We start from the raw sequence: 12,042 nt of genomic DNA, 5'->3' as shown, positions 1-12,042 counted from the left end.
AGGGGGTGGGCTCGTTTTACTCAGGTAACCAATCAGTGTCCCAGGATCATCATGAAGCTTCGAAGCCACGCCCATATCAACAAAACATGTCAGCCTAGCATCCGTTTAGCAATACCTATATCTCTGCATCGGAACATCGTAGAGAGACGGGGGTTGGTTCTTTACACTCATAGCTTAGATCATCATCAATTGGCAGATGCCAAGCCACGCCCATAGCAACCAAACAGGTTAGCCTAGCAACCATTTAGCAATGCCTATATCTCTGCATCAGAACATCATAGAGACACGGGGGTTGGTTTGTTTCACTCATAGGTTAGAGTATTATCAAGTGCAGATGCCAAGGCACGCCCATAGCAACCAAACATATTAGCGTAGCAACAGTTTAGCAATATGTATATCTCTGCATCAGAACATTGGTTTGGTTAGATTCATTCGTGGCTTATTGTGCTATCACTCTAGTGCCCAGTTCCGCGGTTTGCCACAAAGCATCACTCACATTTTCTTCAGAAAATGTACCTATCTACTATTATTATTACTATTTTAAGAAAAGTAACAAAATAGGGGAGACCGGGTATGGTTGTAACATGGGAAGAGTAACTTAACACCACCAGTTCCACTAACTGATATATGTTCCTAAAGACACTGATTACCTTGTTCAAGTGTGTTTTTATCAGAGATGCGGCTAAACTCGACAGGAAAATGGATCTCGCGGGCCAGAGTTGAGAACCACTGGTCTATAGATTTAGCGTCTTTTCATACCCCTTTAAAGACGTTTTTTTCATAAACCGCCAAGCGAAAAAATTAGTAATAAGTAAATGAGAACAAATAAATTTTGCATTCAGCTATATTTAAATACAATATGTGAAGTGAAGAGAAGCGAAGCACATATGAAGGGCTTACAATAGTTAGAATAAAATACAACATAATGATGTCATTAATATGCTAATTAGCACGTGACATTTATTCTTCTAAGGGCCATATTACAGAAAGATCAAAATTTTACAATTTGGTTTGGCTCTTGAGTCAAAAGAAGGGCTAGGAAAGGTAAGACAAAAGATAATTTGTAGCTAATTAAAGTCGCTCTGGATAAATGTAAAAAATGTAAATGTAGCTCACAGAGGATATTACCGAAGTGGTATTTTGCTTGTTTTTGAAGACATGATTATGTTTTTTTGTGTGCTCAACAATAATTGTTCCTGTTTTGATTTAAAAAAAAACTTTTATATTACCTATTATACCTGTATTCTACACTGCTGTCTCCATTTTTAGGAAAACGGCCATTGGATTTCCAGCTGGTTCTATGAAGCCACTCTATCTAAAACCCTCTGATTGGTCAAGCTGACCCAGTCTGTTGTGACTGGTCACCCACTCAGAGTGCGTGTCGACACTGTACTGCCTTACAATATCCGTGAGCTTTACACTACCTTCGCGTGCAATCGGAAATGTAATAATTCCAACTTCTGAAACCATGATTACTGAGCTTGTTGTGTTTAGGTGCTGTTGTTGTTGGACAGAACAGAGGACGCCAGATTCAAACTTGCGTGTCTTGGAAAATGTTAAACGGTAAAAGTTTTCAAGCATACAGTAAACTACTGTATAGTTTACAGCATTTATTTAGATAGCTTGCTAACTTTTCTTAAAACGTGCTATTTTCACTGTGCTCAAAAGTATTATTCATATATGTAAATATGTACTAATTTAACGACAAGACAAAGCAGTGAAGCTATTGCCTTAAAACGTCTCATCTCCCATCCGTCATATTTACATCTTGGGCATTTTGGGTATCAAAAATAGTACCCAACTTGCCAGTGGTAAACACGACATCATAAGCCGTTCTTGTGTAATTTTTACCTAAACTAATATTATATTAGTTTTTACCTAAACTAATATTTCCTATATATTCTGAGAGCATGTAAGCATTAGGTGTAAACGGTAACAATGGTTTCAGTTTTGCCTCATCAGTTCAATGCACGATGGTGCTTAAAACTTGAAGCAGCACAAATGTTGTACAGTGAAGGCGACATTTTGGGTTGAAATAAACCACTATAGATTCATTTGAACCCCAGGGTTGGGTTTGTCCATATTTTCCTAACCACACACTGTAAAACTTTTCAGAGCTACTTTACAGTAATTTACAGGCAGCAGCTTCACCTGCAAAGTACTGTTTTTTATACAGTAGTTGTGCTGTCTATTGACTTACTATTGGTCTATTGGTCCTTTCTGCAAATGATTATACATGATTATACTGTAAAATTACAATACAACACTGGACATATGTTTGATAGTAGATTACTGTACTCTTACAACATGTGTGATGTATATCAATTCCCAGGATTTTAACCTTGTTCTTGTAAATTATCAGTAGTTAACTGGTAGCAGCTTCACCTACAAAGTACTGTTCTTTCATAGTGTTGTACAATGTAATTGCACTTACAGTGAGGCCCTGCAGATGTGCAGTTCTTAATGTATATTTATAGCTAAATTGTTTTTGAACATGTTAATGTGTTCTTGTACTCAACTCAACTCAACTTTATTTATGTAGCGCTTTTTTCAATTTTCATTGTTACAAAGCAGCTGTACATAAGACATGTTGACTATAAGCAAACCAGTTGTACCTGCAAAAACAAGAAAAAGGTGAAAACAAAGAAGACAGACATACCCACATACAAAACACTCCACACACACAATATGCACACGTACTAACACACAGACACATGGATGCGCACGCATGCACACACACACACACAGACACACACACACACGCACAGTGAGAGCACACATTTAAGATAAAGGAGAGAGAAGCACAGGTCAAATATAACAGACTATAAATTTCTATATGCAATATTAATTAAGTAAAACTTTAAAATTCTAAAGCAGCCCCCCCGGCCAGTAACACATAACATTACGTATAAAATATATATTAACGGAAGCCTCCCATCAGGAGTAACTGTAGGAATAAAATAGCAGACTCACTGAACTAACTGAATTAAGCTCTTGTTTCACTACTACTACTACAACTACTACTAATAATAACTACAACAACAAAAAACAATGCCAAAGAAAACCTATTCATTGTTCAGTTTATTTCCACAAATTCATTCAAAGTATAACATGTCACAGGTGAAAATCAAAATGAATGAAACTTCAGTCCCTGTCTGTTTACTTTAGTTTTGTGTGACATAGTTTTCAAGGACATTACTTAAATAAAATACAATATTTAAATAAAATAACAGGTAAATATTTCTTAAATCACTGTGACAATAGAAAACAACACATCAATCAGTATGTGAGATCAGACAAAGTTCCACTGGAAGTCACTGAGCTTCTTGATGAGAGTGCAGACATGTGTATTTACTAATGTTGCCTTCTGTCTCATCATTCTCCCACTCATTTTGCTTAGCACCTTCCCACGCCTCGCTTTTGTGCCCCTCTCAGGATTAATGTCAATGAGGACTCTAAAAAAATGTGTTAGGACAAAAACATTATATTTTTTTCAGGTAACATATCAAGGTAGACCCTGTTCAGTGCAGTGGTGCACAAAATGAAACTATATTTGTGATATATTTCCTACCTCTGAATGAATTCCAGTGTGCTTGCAGATGCAAATTGTAGTAGGAGGAGAACACGACAGCAAGACTAAGCACAATGGACGTTCCTTCACACAACACAATTTTTTCTATGCTCATCATCCCTTTTTGGTTTGTCTGTGTCATCGGACCTGAGAAATATCAATTTGAAATACATGAAAATGGATAAATAAAATCACTTCTCTTCATTAACAAAGAATGGAAAGTCATTTACTTATAAATTCAATATGACAATATAAAAAAAAACATTCCACCGCTTCAGTAGCAATGTTTCAGTAAGACAATACAAAAGTAGTCCTGTAAGACTACTGGATGTCTAACAATGAAAACCAAAACTAAGTCTATATTGTTGACAATTATAAATAATGACACAATCAGCTTTTTAAACGCATCTGCATCTTTATGAAGGACTACCTTGCATCTTAACATGCTTATAAGGCAACCAGGTGTACGTCACCTTTTGTATAAATTAAAATACATTTTACAATGAAAGCTATAGCGAAACCATGATATTTCTTTCATGAAAACGGTCGTATGCAGATTTCACGAACAAATTTACGCTTATGTATGTTTAATTAATGAAACCCAGTGATTTTAATTTCTAGACAGGTCACCTGGGGCCGGTTGCACCAGCTGTGCACAATTTACAGCATGGGCTAGTTTTGACTTACATGGCCATTAAGTTACAACTTATGCACTACTAAATAATTTTGAGTTGCACCATTCAACTTAGTTGAAGCGTAACATTACGTATAAAATATATATTAACGGAAGCCTCCCGTCAGGAGTAACTGTAGGAATAAAATAGCATTAAGCTCTTGTTTCACTCGACATTATTCAATACTTCACACATCATTTAAATTTACAGTCACTTACCTTTTAAAATAGAGAACATTATGTGATGACATTACTTTATTAGCGGCTCTAACAAGAGCTCGTCCTGGCACGCCTCCGTGTGTTTTTTTGCATGTGTTGTGCATGTCAAAATAAAATCATCATCTTTGGTGGTTGGCATTAAAATGAAATCACCCGTATTACATGTAATTTCTTATGGTTTTGTTATGTTGTGTTCTTTTTGATCAGCATTTGTTTATTATTCTTGTTTAATTTGAAATATTTTATGAAATACCCATTAAGTTATTCATGATTAGGTATTATATTTAGGCTAAAAAAACGTTTTTTTACTGTTATTATATGAGGTAAAATAAGTTAAAATCAAGAACTTTTTGAAATTCACAACATTTCAACACAACTTTTCTTCACGAATTTAAAGGCTGCTATTGGACTATTGAAGGTAAACGTCATATTATGCGACTTTGCATTACTTTACGGATATCTTATGGACAAGCTACGTTCTCGTTTAAGAAGGAATTTACCGACGGCTGGTGCAACTACCCCGGTGTATATTTTTTGGCCAATGTGGAACGTATGGACGCACTCTCACTATACTCAGTATACTGTATGATCTTCAATGTGGCTGTAAAGATAATCTAGGTTTAACGGGAAAAATGCTGATGTGCTAATTTAAGATTAAGAAAGTAAAATTAACAAAGACCTACAACATTGCAAATATAAATCTTTTATGACTCCTTTGCCAGTGTGAACAATACAAAAGACAAAGTTAGACTTACCTTACATGAGTCACTACAGTTAAATTATTTTACAGCAAGAGCAAGAATGTTGAACCTCCACCTCCGTTAAAAATGACAATTGTAACCGACTGCTCATGGGTTTCAGTCTTACACCTGAATACAACAATAATGTCACCCTAATGTGTGGTTCAGTTTCTTTGTTTTTACATTCTGACTTTAACTTTTTGCAATGTTTCTAAATGACTTAAGTGACATTTGTGCAAAAAATAATTACAGATTATGACGATCGATAGACATGAATTTTCATGCTGTCTATCTGCAATTGATATTACAAAATAGTGATTTAACACACACAGTTCATAAAAGCTTTTTCTGGCGACATTTTTCCACTGAAAGAAAGCTAAGGTTTATCCAAGAAGTCGCTAGATCTGTTGCTATGCGCTTATTCTGAACAAAAGCCGCTAGATGGCTCGTAAAAGTGAATAAATCAAAAGGCAGACTTCCTAAATTAGAAAACACTGTGTTCACCTGCCTGCATGTGTGTGGGCCTGAGAAGCGTGCATCAAAATGATTATAGTGGAAACACTGTTACATGTATGTGAAATGTTCTTCCCCTTGCTTGGACCCCAAGCGTGCATGGGCCCTGGGCATGTGCCCAGAATGCCCATTGGAAATGGCTGTTCACTCTGAAATAGTATTAATAGTTTGTTCACATAAACACTGTTTTCCCCTTGATTTTGGACAGATTGAATTCCTCCTGCCTGGGTGTGTTACACATACTGTACACACACAAACATTTCTGTTCATCTTTCATCCACAATTGTCTTGCAGTGTTTGCTTTTGCAGTCCTTTTTATTTATGTCTTCATTATTTTTTTTAAGCATGGACAGAGAGATTGAAAGCAAGAGAGATGCCACAAGAGAAAGATTAAGCTATCTTGCCTTCTTTGTAATTAACTGAGATTCGGTAACAAGCCTTTGGACTTTGCTGTTGCCATGGTGACCTCCTGTCCATACATTTTTCCATCCGAGCCACTAACAGTATGTGAACTTGGACTCTTTCCATCTCTCTCCATCACTTCCTTTTGATTTTTGAACATTCCCTCTTTTTTATTATCTCCATTTCATGAATTCGCCTCGCATATAATAACTACAGATAGGGGACAGATATTATGCGTATTTGCCGTGCTGGCCCGGGGAGAGGGCTCTAAGCTCGGTGGTTCCTCCGAACTCGGAGCGCCCGCCCCTTGTCCAGGGAGAGGGCCCTAGGCCCAGACTCAGGTCGTTCCCCCCGTTATGCTGCAGTAAAAATAGGCTGATCGTGAGGAGTTGGGGGTGGAGGAGGGATGCTGCGAAAATGTAGAGAGTAAGGCGTCTTGTCTATTTGTAGGGGTTTTCTCCCGGGCTAAAAGATGATTGGAGAGATTGCCAAACCTAGGCCTAGGCCAGTCAGCGTCGCCTCGCTAGAGATTGTGACGCGGCACAGCGCCGCGGCGTTTTCCAGAGGAACCCCATCTGTCGGTTCGACACAATGTCGAGAGACCGACAGAAAGGGAACGTCTTGGATGCTCAGGCTCCTCAGCCCAAAAGGTGAATGAATGAGCACGCCATCTTCCTTTTATACATGGATATCCGTGGGCGGAGTCCGGCATGCAAATTTCATTCGCCAATTTCATTGGCCTTTTCAAAATAGTCAGAAGTTGATAGGTTCTCAAGGGCGAACCCCATCTGTCGGTTCGACACAACGTCTTGTTCCCTCCATCAGGGAACAGAGGTTACATCCGTAACCAAGACGTTTGTGGGTGAGTATCCCACAATTAAGGGAAGGAATCTCTGCTGAGGCTGTCGCCGATTCGTCGGATTTCCGGCATGTACCTCTTGCTGGATTTTCCTGAGCATGCCCCTGGCGTATCCCCTCTGTCTGAAGGCCCGAAATAGCTCCATCCTGGCCCCTTTCTCGTCCTGGCTCTGGGTACAGATCCGTTTGTACCTGATGAACTGCCCTTTGACGACCCCCCTAAGAGTGTGCTTAGGGTGATAGCTGGCTTTGTGTAGTAACATGTGTGTGTCTGTTGGTTTAAAAAAGACCTTAGTATCTAGTTGGCCCGTTGTCATGAATTCAGGCGCTTTGAATACTATGGTATCGAAGAAATCAATCTGTTGGTTATGGCATATTGCTGTTACTTTGAGGCATGGGTGGTGAGTATTGAGGATCTTCACCCATTCCGCAAACTCTAGCTCCGTGCCGTCCCAAACCCCCCAGATATCGTCCAAATACCTCCAGTAGCACGTGGGCCATTGGTCATGTAGGGGATTGGTCTTGCAGTGTTTGTTCCCAATCTGCCATGTAAATGTTGGCATAGGCTGGGGCAGACCTCTTGCCCATAGCTGTTCCCTTAACCTGTAGGTAACATTGCTCCTCGAATTCGAAATCATTTGCCTAAGGCTGATCTCTAATAGTTGGAGAATGGCTTTATCCGGTCTGCCTTCTCTTGGATATTCCTGTAGGCATCGTGTTACTGCCTGCAGGCCTCTATCTATCTCTATTTTGGTATAGAGGCTATTCACATCCATTGCAAATAGTAAGGCCCCTGTTGGTATCCGTACTCCCCTGACTTTCTCCAGGAAGTCCCATGTGTCCTTGATGTGTCTGGGGTGTTTGCCCACTAACGGAGTCAGATGGTGGCCCAGCCACTCTGCCACCCCATAGTTCTTGCTGCCACAATCTGACACTATGGGCCTCCCTGGAGGCATGTCCCCTAATGGCCACGAGGCCCTAGCTTTACAAATTTTTGGGAGCAGGTAAAATCTCCTTGGTCTGGGTTCCCCCCTCCCTTTGATGTACTCCACGTTTTGTTTGGTCAAATATCTCCCCACTCATAGGTTTTCTAATACTTCCGCTATTTTGATCTCCGTTTGTTTGTACATAGGTATAGAAGCTATAATGCTCTATAATGCTCCACTAGACTACCCTTGTCTGCTGGTTTGATTACTATGTCCCTGTTTCTACGTAATTCCTCCAGTGCCCTCTTTCCTTCACTGGACAAATTATCCCAGCCTCCCTCCTCCCCTGCTGTCTCCATCAGTATTTTTTGATCCCTCTCTATTATCCCCCACACTACCCCAGGTATCTGGTCCCCCTGTGGTTCCCAATCCGAATTAAATCTGAATCTTTTTACATGCTCATGGGAACCCCCTTCTTCCTCATCTTGAAAGAAGGCTAACAATTTAAGCTTTCTGTGGTACTCCGTCAGCCCCCTACCTGTCTCCAACTTATCCCACTTGTGTTGCACGTGTGTAGGGATAAACTTGAGGCCTTTACACAGTAAATCATTCTGATTTTTACTGAGTTTGACTTTTTTGAACAGATTGATTACAGCACTACCCCCCAGTGTTTGCGTGTCATCATTGATTTCCTCCCATAGACGGCCGGCCTCCGCCAGGTAGAAGTAGTTCTTCCACTTCCCCCACATACACTGGGCTGTTGCGTTAGACCAATGAATCAAGTCCCTTCCTGTATGAAATCGTGATAATGGTAAGGCTGGGATTTTCTCCCCCAATCCACGCATGTGCTCATTCATGAGTCTAATCATCTGTTTTTCCTCGGGTGCTAATTCCTGCAAAAAGTTGATCGTCTGAATACAGGTGAGAGTGTTAGGAAAGGTGGCTCATGCTGCACTATTGGCCCTGGATATGACATTTCTGACCAAGGATGGGTTACCCTTCCGGTCATTTATGCCCACTGAAATGATGACAGCCTCGACTTCCGGGCTGTTGTTCAGGCTGGACCTGCCGGCTAACCTTCCTCTGCAGTACCTTGCTATTGGTGCTGTTTTGTGTGTCAGGTGACCCCACGTGTGAGCTCTGTTGTGCTACTTCCCCCTGCTCGGGTTGTAGAAGCTGTTGTTCAGGTTTAAGAACATTTTTGGTGTGTGTGTGTGTGTGAGTGTGTGTGTGTGTGTGTGCGTGTGTTTTTATATCCCGGTGGGGACCTAAACCTGAATGCACACCAACACATGGGGACTCGCAGAGTTGGGTTCGAGTCCACCTATGTCGAGTCCGAGTCGAGACCAAGTCCGTAACCTATTGAGTCCGAGTCCGAGTTCGAGTCCAAAAGGTGCCGAGTTGGACTCAAATCCGAGTCCTTAATGTTCGAGTCCGAGTCGAGTCCGGTCGCTGAATTATACTGGAAAAAATTATTGAAAATACAACCGACCTTTTTATTATTATTGAATTTAATCTCAAAACTTAGCCATTAAATTAATGTTTGAACTTTTAAAAACCAATTATGGTTTCATGTGTAATAAAACTTGTTTTAAAGCAAAAAAATCATATAGAGGTATATGTAAAACTTTTATTAAATTACTAGTTTATAAAAATACAAATTAACCTGTCTCATTATTCTATCTCTATTGTGTCTTCCAGTTCAACAACTGACACTTCAATTATTTGATGCCCCTGTCCCACATTTACAGAGGATGTAGAAAACAGAAAATAATTATTAGTCAAATAACAACAAGCTTAATGCTTCATTACTTTCACTTATCTGTCTATCAATGACAAGAAACATTTTTCAGAACAGTGCTCTGTTATGGTAACTTTTTAAAGTGAACTGCAATGAACACTGAAAATACAATGTACTATTACACAGACAGCAGCTCTCCACAAGAGTTTCTCTCACACACGCTGCACAAGCCTCAAAGCCGCTGCTGAAATCCACCCGCAACTAGCGGGCATTAATGTCAAGCACTGCATGCCGAGATATGTATATTAGCCTATATTCTGTTGACATATTGTCATATCGCCCGCATTAGTAAGCTAATGTTATTGGGATTATGTTGTTATTTAAAGGTTGCAATAATCAACATACCTTTCTTTATGCTTTCTTTCAACGTGTCGATAGAAGTTTGAAGTTGTCCCCGACACCTCAGTAATTTTTGTTTTGCAAAATTTGCAGTCCGCCAAGTGCCTCTTTTTACTGAATGGCTTGCAAATAAATTCCTTGTGATTTTCATAAGCAAAACAAATTATTGCTGACTTCGATGACATGGTCTGCTGCTGTGTGCAGATATGAGGCGCTAAATTCGGGGATTTACGTTTTGCGCAAGTCTAGCGTTACTGCTACCTGCTGGTGTGGTGCCGAGAAGGCAAGTAACATTGTCTATTTTTTTCATGTTACACATAATGCGGACTCGACTGTACTCAGCAAAATTCCCGAGTCCAAAATGTCAGAGTCTGTGACAAGTCCGAGTGCAAATTCATCCGAGTACGTGACAAGTCCGAGTTCATTCATAATTGCACTCGAGTCCGAGTCCGAGTTCGAGTACCCCAACTCTAGGGACTCGTGTCACCGTGGGGACCAAAATTGAGGTCCCCATGGGCAAAAAAAGCTTATGAATTGTACAGAACAATATTTTTAAAAAAAATCTAAAATTGTAAAAAGTTTTCTATGATCTTTAGGTTTAGGGGTTGGGTTAAGGGTAGGGGATAAAATATACAGTTTGTACAGTATAAAAAACATTACGCCTATGGACTGTACCCGAGGAGATAGTAAACGAGACACGTGTGTGTGTGTGTGTGTGTGTGCGTGTGTGCGTGCGTGTGTGTGTGTGTGTGTGTGTGTGTGTGCGTGCGTATGTGTGTGTGTGGTTTAGTTTAAACTGAGAGACAGTGTCTGAGCCGAGAACAGTGTCACGAATGTTATTCCAATTTAGGTGCTAGGTGGAAAAAGGCTCTACCTCCTTTGGTGGATTTTGCTATCCTAGGAGATACTAAAAAGGTAGATTTTTAAGTGATAAGTTGTAGTGCATTAGAAGTTCTGTTAAATACATAGGACCTGCACCATTTAAGGCTTCATACGTGAATAGCAGTATTTTGTAATCTAAACAGAATTTAATTTTGAATTTAATTCAATTCTAGTTCACCCAAAAATGAAAATTTTGTCATCACTTACTCACACTCCACTTGTGATAAACCGTTCAAATTTCATTGTTAAGCTGAACACAAATGAAGATATTTTAATCAAAGCAACAGAGATTTTTTCCATTTTAAGAATATATCTAAACTACGTCATATGCTGTCAATGTCAGATGTAGAGAAGTTAATTCATGCATTCATGACATCAAGACTAGATTACTGTAATGCACTGTTAGGTGGTTGCCCAGCAGGCTTATTACAAAAATTCCAACTGGTCAAATCTTGCTTATTACCTATAAAGCCCTACATGGTTTAGCTCCTCGGTACTTGAATGAACTCCTCTTGTATTACAGTCCTTCACGTGCATTACGCTCTCAGGCGTCCTGTCAGTTGGTAATACCTAGAATTTCAAAATCAAGTGCAGGTGGTAGATCCTTTTCCTATCTAGCGCCTAAACTTTGGAATAGTCTTCCCTGCACTGTCCGGGAGGCAGACACACTCTGTCAGTTTAAATCTAGACTAAAAACGCATCTTTTTAATCTTGCATACACTACACTTCCATAATATAAATCCTCTGAGGGTTTAGGCTGCATTAGTTAGATCAACCGGAACCAAAAACACAACTGATGTAGTTGTTACATCAAAGAGTGCAGAACAGTACTCTACTCTCAGCCAGTCTTGTCTCATTGTTCCAAGGTTACCACAGCGAGCAGGATGCAGTTCATGGCCAGACCTGATGGTAGAGCAGAGAACGGAAAGCGGCTCCCTGACAAGAGCTGAGATGATAGAGCTGGATAAAGAAGGACGCACTTGACACGTCTTCACCACAAAATTTCAAATGCTATTAGATTATTAATGATAATCTTAAAACTATAATTTACCTTATTAGTAAGTTTATTTATTTTTATTTAGCCTTGTTGTGCAAGCCCTTCAAGTTTATGCAGAGGC

This window comes from Triplophysa rosa, linkage group LG2 (assembly GCF_024868665.1).
Source record: "Triplophysa rosa linkage group LG2, Trosa_1v2, whole genome shotgun sequence".
Lineage (NCBI taxonomy): Eukaryota > Metazoa > Chordata > Actinopteri > Cypriniformes > Nemacheilidae > Triplophysa > Triplophysa rosa.
Note: the sequence above shows the minus strand (reverse complement) of the source record.